The sequence below is a fragment of the Lolium perenne genome, chromosome 3, assembly GCF_019359855.2.
Source record: "Lolium perenne isolate Kyuss_39 chromosome 3, Kyuss_2.0, whole genome shotgun sequence".
NCBI lineage: Eukaryota > Viridiplantae > Streptophyta > Magnoliopsida > Poales > Poaceae > Lolium > Lolium perenne.
The window spans coordinates 345,407,316-345,430,939 of record NC_067246.2 but is presented as its reverse complement, the minus strand read 5'-3'; positions in this window follow the sequence as shown (position 1 = coordinate 345,430,939).

The window sequence follows — 23,624 nt, the reverse complement described above, 5'->3', positions numbered from 1 at the left end:
GTGATGAATTATCTTCATTGCCTTGTTGCTCTAACAATGAAGGTTCTACTTCCACTAGTACTTGTGTTGTTACTAACCATGTAGAGGAAATCAAAGAGCTCAAGGCCCAAGTCTCTTCTTTGAAGAACGACTTGGTAAAGGGTCATGAAGGGAAATGCAAACTTGATAAGATGTTAAGTGTGCAACAATCCCCCAATGACAAGAGTGGACTTGGATTCAACTCCAACAACAAGATCAAGTCCAAGAACAACAAGAAGAAGAAGGGCAAAGTACAAGTCAAAGACCCGGCCAAGATCGTTTGCTTCAAGTGCAAAATTGAAGGGCACCATGTTAGATCTTGCCCTTTGAAGAAGAAGCAAAAAGGGAAGCGGCCTCAAGCTCAAACTCATATTCAACCTCAAGTTGAAGAAATGCCACTTCCCAAGAAGAATCAAGCCAATGCTCCCATTGTGGAGAAATCTAGTGAGAAGAAGGAGAAGAAAAGAACTTGCTACATATGCCGTGAGAAGGGTCACATCTCCTCCTTTTGCACTATTGGTACCTCATCCAACTCTATCACCATTGATGATGTTTATTCTCTTCGTAAGGATGAGGGTGGCAATGTGTTTGCCAAATTTGTTGGTGCTCAAAGTGGTGTCAAGAAAAGAACCATTTGGGTTGCCAGGCCTATTGTGACTAACCTCTTAGGACCCAACTTAGTTGGGGACCAACAATCCAAAACTTGATCAATAGGTGCTTGTTGGAGGGCATTGGAGACTTGGCTACATCATGAAGAGTTAAGGGATCTTCATCATTTATACTATCTCAAGCCAAGTCTTTTGGTTATCTTACTTCTATCATACACACAATGTTCCTCCTTGCGGTAACATGTGCTCAACTCATTTATATTGAAAGTTACTCGCCCCTTTGCATGTGTTAGTTTTGTTCCTAACATGTGTTTGTATATGTTGTGCATCCTACGTGTTTTTCTTGAGAAATCAAGGCTATGTATGTTAGGTTGCACACCATGTATTTGTGCTTGTGTTGGAGCCTCTTTGCATCTTGTTGTATCTTATATGGCTCTTATGAGAGATTATTGGACTATAACATTTTGGGGGAGTGATATGCCTTTAGGAATTTCACAATCCTAACAATGTGTGTACATGAGGAATATCACTTAGAATTGATATTGCAAGATTATCTAGTCTCTATGTGGTATGTCATCTTCATGAGAAATTCAAATTCTAATGTTCATTAATATCTCTAGTTGGATCTTATTTGCCTCTTGTGAAAATAAATTCCTTATCACATTATGGGGGAGTAATAAGCTTTGTGCATATTACAAGCCTAGGAAATGTGAACATTTGAGGTTGTGTCACATAGAATTGATATTGTAGATTATCTCTCCTATGTGGCATGTTTGCTCAAACAAGCTCCAATTTGCTTAAATGGCTTCATTGCTAATATCTTTGTGGATCTTATTTGTGTAAGTTTTTCTTGGCATGGTTTTTCACAACGTGTCCCTCAATACATTTTTGGAAAACCATGTGCTTCAAGTCATACTATTAATTGCTTTGCATGTTGGTATGAATACTATTAATTGCTTTGCATGTTGGTATGAATACTATTAATTGCTTTGCATGTTGGTATGAATACTATTAATTGCCTTGCATGTTGGTATGACTAAATTAAGCTATCAAGAAACTTTCTTTGCATGATGGTTAACTCTTATCTTTTACCATATGCTTTGTTCGTTGTAAATATGATCTTATGTATACTTACAAACTACCACCGGGAAATATTTCCTAATACCTCTTGTCCTAGGACAATTGGTAATCAATTATGAGGTAGATATTTATTGATCATATCTACATTGGCTCTTGTGTTTAAATTGCCTTATTTATTGCCATGAATTTGTTGTGCTTTGACTCCCATGTGTCTTCCTTGCATCTTATGGATCTTGTGTTTAAATTGCCTTATTTATTGCCATGAATTTGTTGTGCTTTGACTCCCATGTGTTCTTTTTTCTATTCAAACTTTCTTAGCTTTTTTTGTAGATATAGGTAGTGTGATGATCCTAGTTGTGTGCATTTTGTATCCATATTCTAAATCCTAGATAATGCACTAATCTTGGGGAGCTCTCCTATATTTGTTATATAAACTTCTCTTGATCTTTATCAAAAATTTGGTTTTGGGAGTCATAAATTTTCTTTTTGGTACTGTGTGCCATCATAAAAAGTGTCGAGGGTTTGGTTTATTTGTTGGAACCTTGCTCTCTTGGGAGTTGGTTATCTCATTCCTTTGTGCTTAGGTTTAATTAGCTTCTTATAATGAGATAAGTCTTTGGAGTCAATCTTGTGTTGATTTGATTCTTTGATATAATTTGGACAACCATTGTCTCTTGGTTTATTTGGTGTTTTGTCCAAATTGTATCTTCCTTTGGTTCTTGAAAGTATTGTGCATGCATATTTAATATATGTATATCTTATGGCATGTGTCACTTTCTTTGATCCAATATATAGGGTAAACTCCATCAAATCCTAATTTGGCTAAGATGTGCATGAAATTCAATTTCATATCTATATGCACATAGAATTGTGGAGTTTGTCCTATATGTTGTAGTGTGTCTAACTACTTCGGACCCAATTAGTTTGGGGACCATTTTGTACTTACCTTTGTGTTAGGTACAATGGATATGCATTGAATGCTTGTCTCACTCTTGGAAAGAAGTGGTGACTCAATGGTAACGTGAGGCAAGCTAGGATGATCAACGAACACATATCTACTACATCCACACCAATGCTATCTTGGTAACAAGTATCTTCTCATGCATACTTTTCTTGTATCCAACCTTATGGTTGCATCTTGGCATGAATCTCTTGATTTGCAAATGTTGTGCTTCTTGCAAAAGTCTTAATGAAACCTCTTTATTGTGAATGTGAGTAATTTGAGATGAGTGCATGTGTTGGGAAGTATTTTAAATCATGCTCATGATTCATCCATCCCAACTATGCCTATCTAGCAATTTTGTTGCATATCAATTCCTCAAGGCTCTCACATGTGCAATATAGATGAAAGTGCAAATTTAGTTACTTCTTTTGGTATCCCCGTTTGTGATACTTGTTGCCTTTCTCAAATGCATCCCAACTATCTTCTATCCCTTGTTGATATTTGTGATGTATTTTAGTTGTTTGTGGTTGAAGTTCATGAATGTACAATAAGATAATATTGAGCCTTTGGCCATGCTATTAAGCAAAAATCTTATTGGTATATTGCATGACTTCGTCTTGGATATCATGCTATTTTTCTTGTGTATCTATTTGGTGTGTGCATGTTTCTTTGTGGATAAATATCTTTGTGATATTGTCCACTTAGAGAAACTTATACACATAAGAGATGATACATCTCCATTTGATATCTTTTTTATTTGTTGCATGTTGATTGGTCATGCTAAGAAATATAATTCATTGAAGACTATGATGATGCTTTTTGCTCATCCATATAATAGTCTTATAATATGCTTTATCATGCCTTTCACATATCTTCTTGGTTGAGCCTTTTATTATGGTGCCTCTTACTTTTTGCTCAACTATTTGTTTGTTGCAAGTGTTAAGCTTATTTCTCTATCTATGATCTATTCCAAATGTTTGTGTTTTAAATGGTAATGAGGGAGTGAGGATTCCATGTTATGCATATTGTATTCAAATACAACATTTTAATTTATGCATGTACCTTGGGGAGCTTCCTCATTTGATTTAGAGCACTATCTTGTGGTGATCATTAGAGTTTGATTCACTTGGTATCTTTTGTTTTTGAATGATATTATGGGAGTGATGATTCCATGTTTGTGCACTTTATACTCCAATGCAAATTGTCTAGTTTTGTGCACAAACCTTGGGGAGCTTCCTCATATTATTTAGAGCAATCTTCTTGATCTTATCATAATATCTATCTTTCTTTTGGTATCCTCTTTGTGATTCATTTGGTTGCTTGCTTCATTTGTTGAAGCTTCTTGACTTTGTTATCTTTTTGCAATCTTTGATCCTATCTATAGTGTGATTCCTTCCGAATATTCGCCATTGGATATGTGCATTTGATTCCACTCAAATTATGAGAAATGCACACGCTATGGAGGAACTCTCACTATATTAGCCTTTTAAATTTTTCACCCATTTCGGCAATTGGTGCCAATGGGGGAGAAGTTTGGAGGGTTTAAGGGAATTTGGTTATGTCTTTGCTTTGTGCTTAAGCATGTGCCTTTATTGCATTGCATCTTGTTGCTTTGCATAGTTGAATATTTAGAGGAAACTCCACTAGGCTTTGAATGCCAATATATGCAATGAAAGTCAAGATCATTCACACATGCATATATTATGGGGGAGTTTGCTCTATATATTCAACTTATTTGTTACTTAAATTCCTTATATAAACCCTCTCAAAGAGATTGTCATCAATTACCAAAATGGGGGAGATTGAAAGTGCATGGAGCCCCCATGTGTGGTTTTGGTAATTAATGACAATCCCTATGGACTAATGTTTGCATTGAGTTATATTTGTAGGAGTTGTCCATAGGCAATTCTTGAACCATATGTTGGCTTCAAGGTTGCAATAAGAAGAAATTGATGAAGGATATCAAGTGTCAAGTATGTCTTGAAGATGAAGATGAAGTGAGCCCTCAAGCTACTTCAAGACATCAACATGATGAAGAATGAAGAAATGAAGTGCAAGTTCAAGATGAGCCATCTCGAAGAGATCCTTTGCTTGAGTCTTGCCATCCATATGGTGATCATGGATATGTGAAGATGCGCCGAAGAAGAAGCTCTCCCATGGTGGATTATGGGGGAGCAATCCACAAGACTTCGTCAAGCAAGCACAAGCAAGAAAGGCGTTCCATCTTGTTGAGGTCAAGATCGTCGTCATCGAGCTCAAGTGGAATGCGCAAGTATAAGGTTTGCTCTTGATAGGGTTTGTTTCTCACCGGTCTCATAGTGTAGTTGGAGACCGGTTTATAGTTTAGTTGCCGTACTATCAAGAGGGCTCTCGAGTGAGTAACTCGATCGTATCGTTCGGAGAGAGCTCAAACCTTTGCATCCTTGCATCATCTTTCTTGGTTGTTATTTGGACCTTATCCATGTGATGTTTTAGAGCTTGTGCTTATTCTCATGACAAGCTCTAGTTCATCGAAAACGGATTTCGCATAGATCACTTGTTGCGTTTTCGAGTTTGGTTCATCATCTTTCTTGGTTGTTATTTGGACCTTATCCATGTGATGTTTTAGAGCTTGTGCTTATTCTCATGACAAGCTCTAGTTCATCGAAAACGGATTTCGCATAGATCACTTATTGCGTTTTCGAGTTTGGTTCATCATCTTTCTTGGTTTTATTTGTATCTTATCCATGTGATGTTTTAGAGCTTGTGCTTATTCTCATGACAAGCTCTAGTTCATTGAGAATGGTTTTTTGCATGGGCAACTTGTTGCATTTTCGAGATTGGAGGTTTTACCGGTATGTCTTTTTTAGATAGGTCAAACCTTTCATCATTTGTTTCTATCCTAACTTGTTGGACTATGATGGTTTCCTGCATGATCTTGTAGAGCTTGTTCCTAGCTTCAAAACAAGCCCAAGATCATCAAAATCGGAGTCCGGATGCTAGTTTTAGTTTTGGTGTTTCTGCAGTTTTGCCAGGCCGGATTTTTCAGAAATATCCGGGCCGGATTATCCGGGCCGGATATTTCGGAAATATCCGGCCCCCAAATCGGCTAAGGACCGGAAGAAAAGCAGCTACGGATGGGGCCGGATTTTGGCCGGATTTTGTCCAGGTTTTGTCCACGAGGCCGGATAATCCGGCCCCGGATAATCCGGCCCTTACTTAGGCCGGATTATCCGGCCCTGGTTTTGCCCAAACGGCTCGATTTTCTTGGGGGGTATAAATACCCCCCTTCTTCCTCCTTGGGCTGGTGCTTCTCTCACTCTCTCTCCCCTCCATTGTTGAACTAGAGAAGCTTGCTCCATCTCTCAATCCCTCCATGATTCTTGCCCCCATTTGAGGGAAAAGAGAGGAGATCTAGATCTACTTTTCTACCAATCAAATCCATCTCTTTGTGAGTGGAATCCTCTAGATCTTGATCTTGGTGTTCTTTGTGAATTCCTTTGTTCTTCCTCTCTTATTCCCCCAATAGCTTTTGTAGCTTTGTTGGAATTTGAGAGAGAAGGACTTGAGCATCTTTGTGGTGTTCTTGCCATTGCATTTGGTGCATCGGTTTGAGTTCTCCACGGTGATTCGTGGTGGTGAAAGCAAGAAGGTTGTTACTCTTGGGTTCTTGGAACCCTAGACGGATTCTAGGCCTTTGTGGCGATTTGTTGGGAGCCTCCAATTAAGTTGTGGATGTGTGCCCCAATCTTTGTGTAAGGCCCGGTTTCCGCCTCGAAGGAAATCCCTTAGTGGAACCGTGACCTAGGCCTTTGTGGCGAGGGTCACCGGAGATTTAGGTGAGGCGCCTTCGTGGCGTTCGGTGTGTGGTGTGAGTACCGCATCTTGGGGTGAGGCCTTTGTGGCGTTGGTGTGCATCGAGCAACCACACCTCAAGGTGAGCCTCTTGTGGCGTTCGGGAGCACTAAGCAACCGCACCTCTCCACCGGAGATTAGCACTCGCAAGAGTGTGAACTCCGGGATAAATCATCGTCTCCCGCGTGCCTCGGTTATCTCTATACCCGAGCTCTTTACTTATGCACCTTACCTTGTGATAGCCATCGTGCTTGAAGTTATATATATCTTGCTATCACATACTTGCTTGTATTGCTTAGCATAAGTTGTTGGTGCACATAGGTGAACCATAGTATATATGCTTTGGGCTTGACAAAGTAAACGCTAGTTTTATTCCGCATTAGTTAAGCCCATCTCGTAAAAGTTTTAAATCGCCTATTCACCCCCCCTCTAGGCGACATCCGTGTCCTTTCAGAAATGGTAGTTCTTGAATTATGGAATGAAGTTCGAATATTTGTTCGGAGTCCCGGATGAGATCCCGGACATCACGAGGAGTTCCGGAATGGTCCGGAGAATAAGATTCATATATAGGATGTCATTTTATGTGAAATAAAATGTCGCGGAAGGTTCTATGGAAGGTTCTAGAAGGTTCTAGAAAAGTCCGGAAGAAACCACCAAGGAAGGTGGAGTCCACAAGGGACTCCACCTCCATGGCCGGCCAGCCCTAGTGGGGGTGGAGTCCCAAGTGGACTCCACCATAGGGGGCCGGCCACCCCCCCACATGGGAGGTGGGAATCCCACCTTTGGGTGGGAGTCCTAGTTGGGCTAGGTTTGCCCCCTCCTATGGAAGGTTTTGGTTTCGGGTCTTATTCGAAGACTTGGACACCAACACTTGGGATCCACCTATATAATGAGGGGCCAAGGGAGGGGGCCGGCCACCCCAAGACCATAGCTTGGCCGCCCCCCTTGAGTGGCCGGCCACCCCCTCCCAAACCCTAGCTTTGCTCCTCCACTTCATATTGTCCGGTTTGCTTAGCGAAGCTCCGCCGGACTTCTACACCGCCACCGACACCACGCCGTCGTGCTGTCGGATTCAAGAGGAGCTACTACTTCCGCTGCCCGCTGGAACGGGGAGGTGGACGTCGTCTTCATCAACAACCGAACGTGTGACCGAGTACGGAGGTGCTGCCCGTTCGTGGCGCTGGAACCGATCGTGATCAAGATCTTCTACGCGCTTTTGCAAGCGGCAAGTGATCGTCTACCGCAGCAACAAGAGCCTCATCTTGTAGGCTTTGGAATCTCTTCAAGGGTGAGACTCGATACCCCCTCGTTGCTACCGTCTTCTAGATTGCATCTTGGCTTGGATTGCGTGTTCGCGGTAGGAAATTTTTTGTTTTCTATGCAACGTTATCCTACACATTGTTGCTAATGCTATGGAAAATTCTAAGCTTGGGGAAGCTGGTTTTGATGAGTATGATATTTTTAGTCCCCCAAGTTTTGAGGAGAAAATTTTCTTTGATGATACTTTACCTCCTATTTATGATGATTATAATGATAGTGGTATTTTGGTGCCACCTACTATGGAGGATAAAGGTTATTATGATTGTACCATGCCTGCAATTTATGATGATTACAATGATGGTTGTGATAGTTTTACTCCCACTATTACTAATAAAATTGATTATGCTTATGTGGAGAGTAATGATACTTTTATGCATGTGAATAAGAATGCTTTATGTGATACTTATATTGTTGAGTTTGTTCATGATGGCACTGAAAGTTATTATGAGAGAGGGAAACATGGTTATATGCATCTTAATAATATTAAGTTTCCCCTCTTTATGTTGAGAATCTTGAAGTTGCGCTTGTGTTGCCTTTCTATGCTTCTCGCATTATGCTTACATGACTTGTTTATTTACAAGATTCCTTTTCATAGGAAGTGGGTTAGACTTAAAAGTGTTTCTAATTTGCTTCTTGATGCTCTCTTTTGCTTCAATTCCTATTTCTTGCGCGAGCATCATTAAAATCACTGAGCCCATCTTAATGGCTATAAAGAAAGCACTTCTTGGGAGATAACCCATGTTTTTATTTTGCTAATGTTTTGTTGTGTCTTGGAAGTTGTTATTACTGTAGCAACCTCTCCTTATCTTTATTTTATTGCATTGTTGTGCCAAGTAAAGTCCTTGATAGTAAGGTTGATACTAGATTTGGATTACTACGCAGAAACAGATTTCTTACTGTCACGAAATTGAGCAGCCCCGTCTGTAGGTAACTCAGAAAAATCTGCCAGTTTACGTGCGTAATCCTCAGATATGTACGCAACTTTCATTCAATTTGAGCTTTTTCATCTGAGCAAGTTAAGTGCCCCAGAAAAATTCGTCTTTACGGACTGTTCTGTTTTGACAGATTCTGCCTTTAATTTCGCATTGCCTCTTTTGCTATGTTGAATGGATTTCTTTGTTCCATTAACTTTCAGTAGCTTTGGGAAATGTCCAGAAGTGTTAAGAATGATTGTGTTACCTCTGAACATGTGAATTTTTGATTATGCACTAACCCTCTAATGAGTTTGTTTCAAGTTTGGTGTGGAGGAAGTTTTCAAGGGTCAAGAGAGGAGGATGATATACTATGATCAAGAAGAGTGAAAAGTCTAAGCTTGGGGATGCCCCCGTGGTTCATCCCTGCATATTTCAAGAAGACTCAAGCATCTAAGCTTGGGGATGCCCAAGGCATCCCCTTCTTCATCGTCAACTTATCAGGTCACCTCTAGTGAAACTATATTTTTATTCAGTCACATCTTATGTACTTTACTTGGAGCGTCTGTGTGCTTTTATTTTCGTTTTGTTATTTTCATTCTCAGAATAAATTCATGCTTGTGTGGGAGAGAGACACGCTCCGCTGTTTCATATGAACACTGGTGTTCTTAGTTCTATCTTTAATGTTCATGGCGGAGTTGAAACTGCTTCGTTAATTGCTATATGGTTGGAAACAGGAAATGCTTCATGTGGTAATTGGTATAATGTCTTGAATAATTTGATACTTGGGAATTGTTGTGCTCATATAGATCATGTTTAAGCTCTTGCATCATGTACTTTGCACCTATTAATGAAGAACTACATAGAGCTTGTTAAAATTTGGTTTGCATGATTGGTCTCTCTGAGTCTAGATATTTTCTGGTTAAGGTGTTTGAACAACAAGGAAGACAGTGTAGAGTCTTATAATGCTTGCAATATGTTCTTATGTAAGTTTTGTTGTAGCGGTTTATACTTGAGTTTGCTTCAAACAACCTTGCTAGCCTAAGCCTTGTATTGAGAGGGATTACTTCTCGTGCATCCAAATCCTTCTGCCAAAAACTATGCCATTTGTGTCCACCATACCTACCTACTACATGGTATTTCTCTGCCATTCCAAAGTACATTACTTGAGTGCTACCTTTAAAATTCTATTCTTTGTCTTCGCAATACATAGCTCATGGGAAAATAGCCTTAAAAACTATTGTGGTATTGAATATGTTGCTATGTATCTTATTTCTTATAAGTTGCTTGTTGTGCGGTAACCATGTTTCTGGGGACGCCATCAACTTTTTACACCTTTGTTGAATATCATGTGAGTTGCTATGCATGTTCGTCTTGTCTGAAGTAAGGGCGATTTTCATGATCAAATGGTTTGAGTATGCATATTGTTAGAGAAGAACATTGGGCCGCTAACTAAAACCATGAATCATGGTGGAAGTTTCAGTTTGGACATCAATCCTCAATCCCTTATGAGAAGATTATCTGTTGTTGAATGCTTAAGCATTAAAAGAGGAGTCCATTATCTGTTTTCTATGTTGTCCCGGTATGGATGTCTAAGTTGAGAATAATCAAAAGCGAGAAATCCAATGCGAACTTTCTCCTTAGACCTCTGTACAGGCGGCATAGAGGTACCCCTTTGTGACACTTGGTTGAATCATATGTTATGCAATGATAATCCATGTTAATCCAAGCTAATTAGGACAAGGTGCGAGCACTATTGGTATTCTATGCATGAGGCTTGCAACTTATAGGATGTCTGATACATAACACATATGAATTATTACTACCGTTGACAAAATTGTTTCTATGTTTTCAAAATGAAAAGCTCTAGCACAAAAATAGTAATCCATGCTTCCCTCTGCGAAGGGCCTTTCTTTTACTTTATGTTGAGTCAGTTTACCTACTTCTTTCTATCTTAGAAGCAAACACTTGTTTCAACTGTGTGCATTGATTCTTACATGTTTACTTATTGCACTTGTTATATTGCTTTATGTTGACAACTATCCATGAGATATACATGTTACAAGTTGAAAGCAATTGCTGAAACTTAATCATCCTTTGTGTTGCTTCAATGCTTTCTACTAAGAATTTATTGCTTTATGAGTTAACTCTTATGCAAGACTTATTGATGCTTATCTTGAAAGTACTATTCATGAAAAGTCTTTGCTATATGATTCAGTTGTTTAGTTATTATCTTTACTATTGCTTCGAATCACTTCATTCACTTCATATGCTTTACAATAGTATTGATCAAGATTATGTTGGTAGCATGTCACTTAAGAAATTATCCTTGTTATCGTTTACCTACTCGAGGGCGAGTAGGAACTAAGCTTGGGGATGCTTGATACGTCTCCAACGTATCTATAATTTCTTATGTTCCATGCTAGTTTTATGACAATACCTACATGTTTTATTCATACTTTATATCGTTTTGATGCATTTTCCGGAACTAACCTATTAACAAGATGCCGAAGTGCTAGTTCCTGTTTTCTGCTGTTTTTGGTTTCAGAAATCCTACAAAGGAAATATTCTCGGAATTGGACGAAATCAACGCCCAGTATCTTATTTTTCCCGGAAGCTTCCAGAGCACCGAAGAGGGACCAGAGGGGAGCCAGGGGGCTCCACCCCACAAGGCGGCGCGGCCAAGGGGGGGCGCGCCCCCCTATGGTGTGGCCCCACCAGGAGTCCTCCGAGGCTGCCCTTCCGCCTACTTAAAGCCTCCATCGCGAAAACCCTAAGAGAATAAGCCACGGGACGAGAAAAGTTACGCAGCCGCCGCCATCGTGAAGCCAAGTTCGGGGGACAGAAGTCTCTATTCCGGCACGCCGCCGGGATGGGGAATTGCCCCCGGAAGGCATCTCCATCGACATCACCGCCATCTTCATCGCCACTGCTGTCTCCAATGATGAGGAGGGAGTAGTTCTCCCTCGAGGCTAAGGGCTCTACCGGTAGCTATGTGGTTAATCTCTCTCTCATGTACCTCAATACAATGATCTCATGAACTGCCTTGCATGATTGAGATTCATATGATGAGCTTTGTATCACTATTAATCCATGTGCTACTCTAGTGATGTTATTAAAGTAGTCTATTCCTCCTTCATGATGTAAAGGTGACGGTGTGTGCATCATGTAGTTCTTGGCGTAGGTTATGATTGTAATCTCTTGTAGATTATGGAGTTAACTATTACTATGATAGTATTGATGTGATCTATTCCCCCTTTCATAGCTTAAAGGTGACAGTGTGTATGCTATGTTAGTACTCGGTCTAAATTGCAACGGTCTATTATGCTCTAGAGGTTACTTAAATATGAACTCTGAATGTTGTGGCGCTTGTTAACTCCGGCTTGAGGGAGCTCTTGTAGCCCTACACAATGAATGGTGTTTGATCCAACAAAAGAGTGTATGTAGCACAAAGGAAGAGAAGTTATTTATTTATGTGATCATTGTTGAGAGTGTCCACTAGTGAAAGTAGGATCCCTAGGCCTTGTTTCCGAATAGAAAAGTTACACCACAGAGAATTGCCTCCCACGCCAGCAAGCTATTTTCTGGCACCGTTTCCAACAAGTTCTGCTACATGTTTACTTGCTGCAATATTTATTTCAGATTGTTATTACCACTCATATTCATCCATATCACCTGTATTTCACTATCTCTTCGCCGAACTAGTACACCTATACATCTGACAAGTGTATTAGGTTTGTTGGGGACACAAGAGACTTCTTGTATCGTGATTGCAGGGTTGCTTGAGAGGGATATCTTTGACCTCTACCTCCCTGAGTTCGATAAACCTTGGGTGATTCACTTAAGGGAAACTTGTTGCTGTTCTACAAACCTCTGCTCTTGGAGGCCCAACACTGTCTACAGGAATAGAAGCGTGCGTAGACATCACGAGGTCACCTTATCATGTAGCGCTTTAACTCGAGCCTGTGTCATTGGTCCACTTGGGGGACTTGTTGGTCTTGGTGAGGAGGTGTCCAAAGGCCACCCCGCATCATCTCCCCCCCTTGGGAGAGATTCGTCCTCGACTCTTGTTCCTCCTCATCTCCATGATAGGGTGATAGGTCGGAGATGTTGAACGTGTTGCTCACTGAGTACTTGGAGGTTTGTATGTCGATGACGTAAGAGTTGTTGTTGATGCGCTTGAGGACCTTGAAAGGCCCATCTCCTCTTGGCTTGAGCTTTGAGTTGCGTTCATGAGGGAACCTTTCTTTCCGAAGGTGAATCCAAACGAGGTCTCCTTCTTGAAACACTCGTTCCTTCTTCTTGGCGTTGAGGCAAGTAGCTTGGCGAAGTACATGCTCTTGAATGGTTGCTCTTGTGTCTTCATGTAGTTTCTTCATGGCGGTGGTGCGCTTATCGAAGTCCATGTTCGTCCTTTCATGAAGTGGTAGTGGAAGAAGGTCGAGCGCCGTGTGCGGTTCGAAGCCATATACAACCATGAACGGACTCCGTGATGTTGTGGAGTGCTTGGCTCGATTGTAGGCGAACTCCGCGTGTGGTAAACACTCTTCCCATGACTTCAAGTTTTTCTTCACTAGTGTGCGTAGGAGAGTAGAGAGGCTTCGATTGACCACTTCCGTTTGTCCGTCGGTTTGAGGGTGCGAGGACGATGAGAACAAGAGCTTCACTCCAAACTTTGCCATGAGTGACTTCCATAGATAACTCATAAACTTGACGTCCCGATCCGACACAATGCTTGCCGGTACTCCATGTAGGCGAACCACTTCCCTGAAAAACAATGAAGCTATGTGTGAAGCATCATCGGTCTTATGGCAAGGTATGAAATGAACCATTTTAGAGAACCTATCCACTACCACAAAGATCGAATAATGCCCATGCTTTGTTCGTGGTAAGCCTAGTACAAAGTCCATGCTTATATCGGACCAAGGAGCATAAGGAATAGGCAACGGTGTATAAAGACCATAAGGGTTGGAAGTGGACTTAGCTTGTAAGCATGTTGTGCACCGTCGGCAAAGGCGTTCCACGTCGCGGTACATTCTTGGCCAATAGTAGTGGGTTGAGAGCATGGCATATGTCTTCTCTCTTCCGAAATGTCCCATAAGACCACCACCATGCGATTCTTGTAAGAGCAAAAGGCGAAGCGATGACATAGGGATACAAAGTTTGTTGCCCTTGAACAAGAATCCTTGGTGCAAATAGAAATCATCGATGCCCTTTTCACTAGAACACTTTGCAAAAATTGGGCCAAAGAAAGCATCGAAGGCATATAGTTCTTTGATTTCATCAAGACCCAACACATGGAAATCCAAACGAGTGAGTAAAAGGGTGAGCTTGCGGGAAAGAGCATCCGCAACTACATTGTCCTTGCCCTTCTTGTATTTGATTACATGTGGGAAGGACTCAATGAACTCAACCCATTTTGCATGCCTTTTGTTCAAATTGTGTTGACTTTTCAAGTACTTCAAAGATTCATGGTCGGAATGAATGACGAACTCTTTTGGCCAAAGGTAATGTTGCCAAACTTCAAGAACACGAACCAAAGCATAAAGTTCCTTGTCATATATAGGATAGTTGAGGCGTGCGCCATCCAACTTCTCAGTATAATATGCCACGGGTTTTCCATCTTGCATAAGAACTCTACCAATACCAAGTCCACTCGCATCACACTCAATCTCAAAAGTTTTTGCAAAATTTGGAAGGACTAGAAGTGGAGCTTCGGTAAGGCGTTTCTTCAACTCATCAAAAGCATTTTGTTGGGCCTTGCCCCACACAAATGGAACATTCTTTTTGGTAAGCTCATTCAAAGGGCAAGCAATGGTGCTAAAATCTTTCACAAAAGCGGCGGTAGAAACCGGCGAGTCCATGGAAACTTCGAACTTGACCAACGGTGGTCGGCGTGGGCCAATTATGTATGGCTTCAACCTTCGAAGAGTCCACTTCAATGCCATTGGCGGAAATCACAAATCCAAGGAAAACCAATTTGTTTTGAGCAAATGTGCATTTAGGGAGGTTTGCATAAAGCTTCTCATGACGCAAGATGCATAAAACTTCTCTCACATGTTGCACGTGGTCCTCGAGATTTTTTCTATAAATGAGAATATCATCGAAATAGACAACCACACTCTTGCCAATGAGAGGTCGCAAGATGTGATTCATGAGGCGCATGAAAGTTGATGGAGCATTGGAAAGACCAAATGGCATGACAAGCCATTCATAGAGACCAAGTTTGGTCTTGAATGCCGTCTTCCATTCATCACCAATTGCCATGCGGATTTGGTGGTAGCCACTACGCAAATCGACTTTAGAGAAAATCGTGGCTCCACTCAACTCGTCAAGCATGTCATCTAAACGCGGAATGGGATGGCGGTAACGAACGGTAATGGCATTGATGGGGCGGCAATCCATACACATTTGTTGCGTCTCATCCGATTTAGGAACAAGAATCACAGGAACGGCACAAGGGCTAAGACTTTCTCGAACGTACCCTTTTGCGAGGAGATCTTGTATTTGGCGTTGAATCTCCTTTGTGTCTTCGGGGTTGGTGCGTTAGGCGGCGCGGTTTGGAAGGGGATCGCCTGGTATGAGATCGATGCGGTGCTCGATGCCCCTAAGCGGTGGAAGGCCATGAGGTAGCTCATCGGGGAAGACGTCTTGAAACTCCTTCAAAAGAGACAACAAAGACGAAGTAATGTTGGTTGAGTCGTTAGTCTCCGATGATGGTCCCTTGCAAATGAGCACATAGTGCAATGTGGTGGATGGGTTTTCTTGCACTTCTCTCCACTCGCTTTTGGTGGCTAGGAGGACGCTCTTTCTCTCACTCATGTAAGGCTTGTGGCGCTCACTCTCCTTTTGGTGGGTCGCTCCCTCTCCTCTCAACTCACTATGGTGGTTGTGTTGTTGTGCCCTCGCTAAAGCCTTCGCATTGTCCGCGATGATTTGGCTAGGAGTCATTGGGCGAAGCTCAAACTTCTTATCCTTGACCGTGAAGGTGTATGCATTGGAGAATCCGTCATGTATAGCCTTCTTGTCGAATTGACATGGGCGGCCAAGTAACATGTGGCACACCGTCATGGGCACCACGTCACACTCAATAGTATCTTCATAGGGGCCGATCTTGAAGTTGACGGTGGCGGTATGTTGTATCTTGACATTGCCCTTGTCACTTAACCATTGGACATGGTAAGGATGAGGATGCTTGCAAAGCGTGAGGTTGAGCTTCTCACACAACTCGGTGCTTGCGAGGTTGTGACAACTTCCCCCGTCGATGATGACCTTGATTGACTTGCCACCAATACCGGCACGGGTTTGGAAGATGTTGCACCGTTGGTCTTCCATAGCTTGAGGTTGAGTTGTTAGCACCCTTGTTACCACAAGCGAGGGGCTTGGGTCATGCTCACATAAGAGAGGGTCTTCTCCACTTTCTTCATCGTAATCTTCTTCATTGGCGACGACGGCTTGCACAAGGGCTTCATATTCACCTTCACTTAGTGTCTCTATGTCGCCATTCTCCATGGTGATCATGACCTTGGTATTCTTGCACTCAAAGGATTTGTGGCCTTGTGTGCCACACTTGAAGCAAGTGACATTAGATGGTCCCGTAGAGGCCTTTGAGGAGGCGGTGGAGGATACCGTTTGCTTCATGCGACTTTGGATAGTCGGTTGCTTGGATGGTTGGGAGGACACGGCGGGCTTGACACTTGTTTTAGGAGTTGATGTAGCGAGCTTTGAGGTGAAGTATGACTTGGACTTGGAGTACTTGATGTCCTCATTCACTTGGCGCTCGGCCTTGGAGGCTTGGTGAACCAACTCAACCATGTTGGAATATTGTTGGAACTCCACAATTCTCTTGATGGGGTAGTTGAGGCCATTGAAGAACCTAGCGATGGTTTGGTTCTCAGACTCTTGGATGTTGGCTCGCATCATAGTTAACTCCATCTCCTTGAAGAACTCCTCAACGGTCTTGGTGCCTTGCTTCAATTTTTGGAGTTTGTTGAAGAGGTCGGTCGTGTAGTGAGTTGGGACGAAGCGAGCTTCAATCTCTTCTTTCATTTCTTCCCAAGTGTTGATTGGCGGTTCTCCCTTTTCTTCCCTTAGAGAGACTACTTGCTCCCACCAAGTGTTTGCATAATCTTCAAACTCAAGAGACGCCATGGCCACTTTCTTGGCACCGGAGTAGTTGTGGATGCGGAAGATCTTGTCAACCTTGAGTGCCCATGAGAGGTAGGCCTCGGCATCGTCTTCACCCTTGAACTTGGGCATGTTGAACTTGAGCTTGCTGATACGTCCAAAACGTATCTACTTTCCCGAACACTTTTGCTATTGTTTTGCCTCTAATTTGTGTATTTTGGATGCAACTAACACGGACTAACGCTGTTTTCAGCAGAACTGTTCTGGTGTCTCGTTTTTGTGCAGAAATCCAACTTTCAGGAAAATCCTCGGAATTTATGCAGAAGGTCCTATTTTCCCAGAATATTGGCGGAGCCAGAAGGGCAAGCCAGGTGGGGGCACGAGGGCCCCACACACTAGGCCGGCGCGGCCCAGGAGGGGCCCGCGCGGCCCTAGTGTGTGGCGGCCTCGGCTGGCCCCCGACGCCCTCTTTCGGACTACTTATTGCCTTCGACCTAAAAACGCAGGGGGAGAAGTCGAAGTCGCCAGAAACCCTCCAGAACGCCGCCACATCGCGAAACTCCGTCTCGGGAGCCAGAAGTCTCCGTTCTGGCACTCCGCCGGGACGGGGAATTGGAGGAGATCATCGCCACCATCACCACCGACGCCTCTCCATCGACCAGCCATGTTTCCCCCATCCATGTGTGAGTAATTCCCCCGCTGTAGGCTGAAGGGGATGGTAGGGATTGGATGAGATTGGTCATGTAATAGTATAAGATTGTTAGGGCATAGTGCCTAGTGTCCGTAATTGGTACTTTGATGATATTGTTGCAACTTGTTATGCTTAATGCTTGTCACTAGGGCCCGAGTGCCATGATCTCAGATCTGAACATGTTATTATTTCATCATGATATTCATTGTTTATGGTCTTACCTGCAAGTTGTATACACATGTCGCTGTCCGGAACCAATGGCCCCGAAGTGACAGAAATCGGGACAACCGGAGGGGATGGTAGTGATGTGAGGATCACATGTGTTCACGGAGTGTTATTGCTTTGCTCCGGTACTCTATTAAAAGGAGTACCTTAATATCTAGTAGATTCCCTTGAGGCCCGGCTGCCACCGGCTGGTAGGACAAAAGATGTTGTGCAAGTTTCTCATTGCGAGCACGTACGACTATAATTGGAACACATGCCTATTGATTGCTTTGTACTTAGACATCGTTTTATTATTATCTGCAAATGCCACTGCTTGATTGTTACATGAGTTTCTCTCATCCATGCAACGCCCGTTATCCGTCCCCGTGCCTACATTATTTTAATCCTGCTGTTTACTATAATCACTACTGCTGTCTCTGTTACTCGTTGTTGTTATTTCACTATCGCTCTTGCTATAAAACTGTTACTACTGATAAACTCTTGCGAGCAAGTCTGTTTCCAGGTGCAGCTGAATTGACAACTCCGTTGTTAAGGCTTTCAAGTATTCTTTGTCTCCCCTTGTGTCGAATCAATAAATTGGGTTTTACTACCCACGAAGACTGCTGCGATCCCCTATACTTGTGGGTTATCAAGACTGTTTTCTGGCGCCGTTGCCGGGGAGCATAGCTTTATTTGGAAGTTCACTTGGATTGATATTGTTCGCTGCAAACTCTCCATCATGGGTAAAACTCGCGATCCTAAAGTCGCCATATTACCATCCACTACAAGAAAAGGTACAACTCTGAGTACCTCTGCTTCTCTTGATTCACCATCTGTGATTGATAAACTTGTTTCACCGCCACATGCTTCACTTGCTGGTACTTCTGCTGAATCTGAAAACTCTGCTCGTGCTTCCAAACCCCTGAAAACCAAGTTGTTCGAAAGTGTCCACCATAAATACCTATGCATGGCATTTCAAACCATTCCAAGTAAATTCTCATGCGCTACCTTTAAAACCTTCAAAATGTTTCTCAATTTGTGTTAATGTTTCATAGCTCATGAGGAAGTATGTGGTGTTTAACCTTCAACCTTGTCATTTACTCTTGACGGACTTTCATTATGGACTAGTGGCACATCCGCTTATCCAATAATTTTGCAAAAAGAGCTGGCAATGGGGTTCCCAGCCCCGATTAATCAAACTTCATTAATAATTCTCTTCACATGTTTTGCTCTGATCCATCAGTAAGCAACTTAATTTTGCAAATAGACACTCCTCCATGGTATGTGATTGATGGAAGGCACCCGATGATTCGTTAGCCATGGCTTGTGTAAGCAAAGGTTGGGGGGAGTGTCACTCGTAATAAAACTAAAATACGTGTGTAAACAAAAGAGAAGAGGGATGATCTACCTTGCTCCTTCATGGGAACCGCTCTTGGAAGTCCGGTTGGCGACGTAGTTGGTGTACCCATTACCATTCTGTTGATCGCCAAAACCCACCGGCGGGCAGCGGCCTGTCAACACGGTAGAGCCGGGAAGAGCCTAGAGCTGCGGCTGGCTGAGACCCCTCCGAGCGACGGCCCGCAATGCTCTTCTGGTCACACGCGGCGATGCGAAGTGCAAGGGCGTGCCACCTGACCTATACCTGGTCAGGAAGGTGATGGGGATGCCTCGCTTATGTTCCTGCATGGCATACACGTAAACATTAAATACGAGCCTCGATCGGCTCTCAGGTTATCCTGTGAATCGGCTCAAAGAGCCGATCCACCCATGATCCGTACGGGGTGTACGAATACTTGGTGATCCTGCTTGATCAAGATGAAGCTAATGAGATCTACGACGATTTAGGGTTTTCACCGCATAATCGGATCATCCTACTCCAGGTTGGGCCTCGCGGCCACGCACGGTGCTCATAAGCCGATCCTAAACAAGGCCAAAGAACCAACAATGATGTTGATCCGCGGAACATCCTGTTTAGGACTTGCGAACGCCACCCTACGTGCCACTGGATCCTCCCCCCCTTTGTAAGGCCTAACTATTGCAGATATTAAACTAATCCTTGCATAACAAGGAGCAATCGTAACGGATCAGATCTACTAGATGATGAACAAGCAGGGTGTCGCCCCCACGCCTGAGATAGGCGTGAGGGCGGCTAGACATGCAAGGGTTGCACTACGTAAGCATGTTTATACGAAGAGCTATGCTAACCCTAACACATCTATGATAACTACGTTGCGCGCCATCAAAGACGCTTCAGTACGCGCAACGCATGAACAACGTGGGGCTTGTGCTGCCTAGATCGCAAGATGCGATCTAGGCAGCATGTCGCTTACCTGATTGAAACCCTCGAGACGAAGGAGTTGGCGGTGCGCCGAGATTGGTTTGTTTTGGGGTGAACGTTGTGTTGTTGTTTATTCCATAAACCCTAGATACATATTTATAGTCCAGCGGACTTTCTAATTCGGACGTGCACCTAACCGTGCACGAGTAAAACTCTAACTTTTAATCTAAAGATACGATCTACTATATTACAGATACAATGAGCAATTCAGCCCAATTTCGTGTATAAGGCCAATTCTTGTTTTTCCCTTCCATGTATATCTTCAAGTCTTTCTCAATTGTGGCCCACCTCTGACTCGGTCAAATTCTGGTGATAACACATGCCCCCCTGGTTTTGGAATTGGTAATTCCAAAATCACCCAGATTTCCTTCGTCGCGTCATGCCGTCGCAGAGCCGCTGCCGTATCATGATGCCGTGCCTTCTCACCTACTCCGCGTGGCACCACTTCCTCGGAAACCGCCGTGGCATTGAATTTCCACTATATCCCCTTTTATTTAACCGCCACGAACAGTTCTCCTCTGCATCCCCTTCGCATTAGCACTCCAAGAGCCCTCCTGCGCCACCATGTCTTCCTCCTCCTCTGCCCCATCGGATCTTGCCAGCCAGTCCTCCACGTCCCGCGAGCCGACGCCGGAATACAACCCGGCGGAGGACCACGCGGCCAACACCCGCCGCGCCATTGCGGCCGGGGAGGAGTCTAGCCACGACTTCTCCATCTGGTCTGAGGACGACAAGTCCCTGACCGATGGGGAGAGCGACCTCCGCTTCCTCGCCGTTGGGGAAACGGAGGAGGAGAGCGATGACAGCTTCTCCTGCGACTTCACCTCTTCCGAGGAGGAGGAGGAGCAGGAAGAGGAGGAAGAGGACGACGACGAGAGCTCCTCCGACGAGCCGCCGGCCAAGCGGTTCTGCCCTTGGCCGGGCAATCTTAGCGACTTCGACAGCGACGAGGACGACGCTGACGAAGAAGATGAAGACAACGAGGGCCCGGTCGGCGGCCATTGGAGCGACGATGAGCCCGCCGGGAGCAGCGCCGATAGCGGCGACGACGGCGACGACGAGAGCAGTGATGGCCCATAGATAGGACCTCTAGAATAGGGCCAGTAGTAGTAGATGGGGCAATGTATCCCCTAGTACTTCCTTTTGAGAGCAATCAGCTCTTTATGTAAGAAATCTAATCAATGAAGAACTTTCCCCAATTCGATCTTGCCGATTTCCTTTGAGTTTAATTTAGCCGATTCCTCCTTCTACTGACCTTGCCGATTCGCCCCCTTTGCCAATGCGTAATAAACCGATAACAACGCATCGGTCCTTCGAAATTCGTCCCTTCCTTCTTCAACTGATGATTTTTCCTAATTCTGGCGGATAATGCAGAATCTTCAGGAAAACCTTGGAATTCTTCCAACCAAAACCAATGGTCCTTTTTAATACTCACCATCTGTGAAGGAGGCTGCAATGAAAAATCAGCCGATGGCATCCCCATCGGCTCTTTAAACAGAGTACCCACTAGGCCTGTTGCCCCCCGAGTCTTACTCGAGCCTGCTGCCCCCCGAGCCTTACTCGGGGCGAGAATGTCAGAGAGAATGCGCCACAGCCGATCCTCTTTCTTCCTCCAACAGCCGATAATCTTCCATTTCAACTGAACTAGCCCCAAAGATTGGAAATCCTTGACAAAGAGGTTCAGGAACCCGGATCGGCTCGAAGTAGCTGAAGAAGTTTCCATTGTTTTACTCACTCGAGGCAACAGAAGGTACCACCGTTAGCCTGGATCTGGTGGAGGCTCGATAAAAATTGCATAAATCCACTAAAGTCGATGGCTGCGCATCGGCTGCCTCTCAATTCTAAAGTCGATGCCCTTGCATCGGCTGTAAAAAAAAAATTTTTTTACTGGCCGATTTTCTCCTATCAGCCCCCAGTATTCATTGCACACATGTACCCCTGCATCTTGTTCATGTATTTAGGTGCCCCCCGAGCCGAATCTGTTAAAGAATGGCAGATATCGGCTCTGTAATTCGCACGTCGGCTCTTGATAGGGTCAAAGGTGAACACAAGCAGAACATGTGGTGAGGATAATTTTGGCCGATTGCTGGGATCGGCCTCCATAATGATTGGAGCGCTGACTGAAGGTTCCGTAATGTCCCTTCATACCTTTGGGGCCGATCACAAGGATCAGCCTCGCCAAGTTGCACGTCGCTTTGCTTCGACTACATGGTCAGGCCAGTGGATAAAACCAGCTTAACCCTTCCCTTTGTCACATCAATACGCTCGCAATCGTCCAAATTGATGCCTGAGAGGGGTTCTTGGCCTGCTGCTTCCCATGCGTTCATGCCAGCCGTTGAAACTTCGGCTGAGTCGTCAGCTTGGACGACCTCTACCTCATCTCCATCCCACTGTATTATGCATTGGTGCATCGTGGAGGGAATACAGCAGTTGGCGTGGATCCAATCTCTTCCCGAAGACAAAGATAACCGCTCGTGCTATCGACGATGAAGAACGTTGTAGGGATAGTCTTCCTTCCTACGGTCGGATCCACGTTCGTAACTCCTTGTGCCTCGTACGCTGGCCGTTGAAATCGCTCAATGTTACTTTTGTCTGGATTAGATCCGATCTAGACAGTCCTAGCCGACGTAGCATAGAGTACGGCATGATGTTAATCGCCGCTCCGGTGTCCACTGACATCTTATTCACGGGCCTCCCATCGATATACCCTCGTAAGTATAGGGCCTTCAGATGCCCGTAGCTCTTATCTCGTGGCTTCTCAAAGATAACCGGCCGTGGGCCGCAGATCAAGTTGTGCCACGGATGTCTCATCTAACCCTGGGGCCTTTGAACTCTGAAGGGAGGATGAACACCATGTTCGTTCCAGCCGATGTTTCATCATCGGCTCTCCTTTGTTTGGGGCGCCACTCCATTTTCCGTGGACGACCCTCTTCATCCAGGGCTCGCTGAACCTTCGCAGCCAGATCAGGCCGTGCCTTCCTTAGCGTATGCAGGTATAACCTTTCGGCTTCCTCCAGGCCGCGCAAACGTTGAACCCTGCGCTTTTGTGAACGGCTGAGTCCGTCAGGGCACCACCTCGGACGGTGGCACCTGTCTTCTTCTTCTTCTAGTCCTTCGTCTTCGGAATCCTCAAGATCTGCCCAACGAAGTGACTCAGCACGTTTGCTTGGTGGTGGGAGAGGCCCTAAGCGCTCAAACACAGACACGTTGGCTGCCTCCTTCTTCTTCTTGTTGCATTCTGGGCAATTGCCGATTGTGGGCAATCGGCTCATTCCTGAAACCCAGCAGGTGTCCGAAGAAAGGGCAGTCCCGTGTCCGGCGTTGTCATCTTGCTCCCTTGATGTGTCCGTGGCACGGCGCTCGTGCTCCTCCTCATAGCGATCCTGCCGACGATGTCTTCTCGGCTTCTCTAGCGACGATCTCCTTCATCATCATAGTTGGACCATCGGCGTTGGTCATCTTGTCTCACATATTTGTTGAGGAGGTGATCGAGAGAGGTCGTTGATATCTTATGTTCTTCACTTCTCCCTCTGTAACGTAGCGCTTGCCA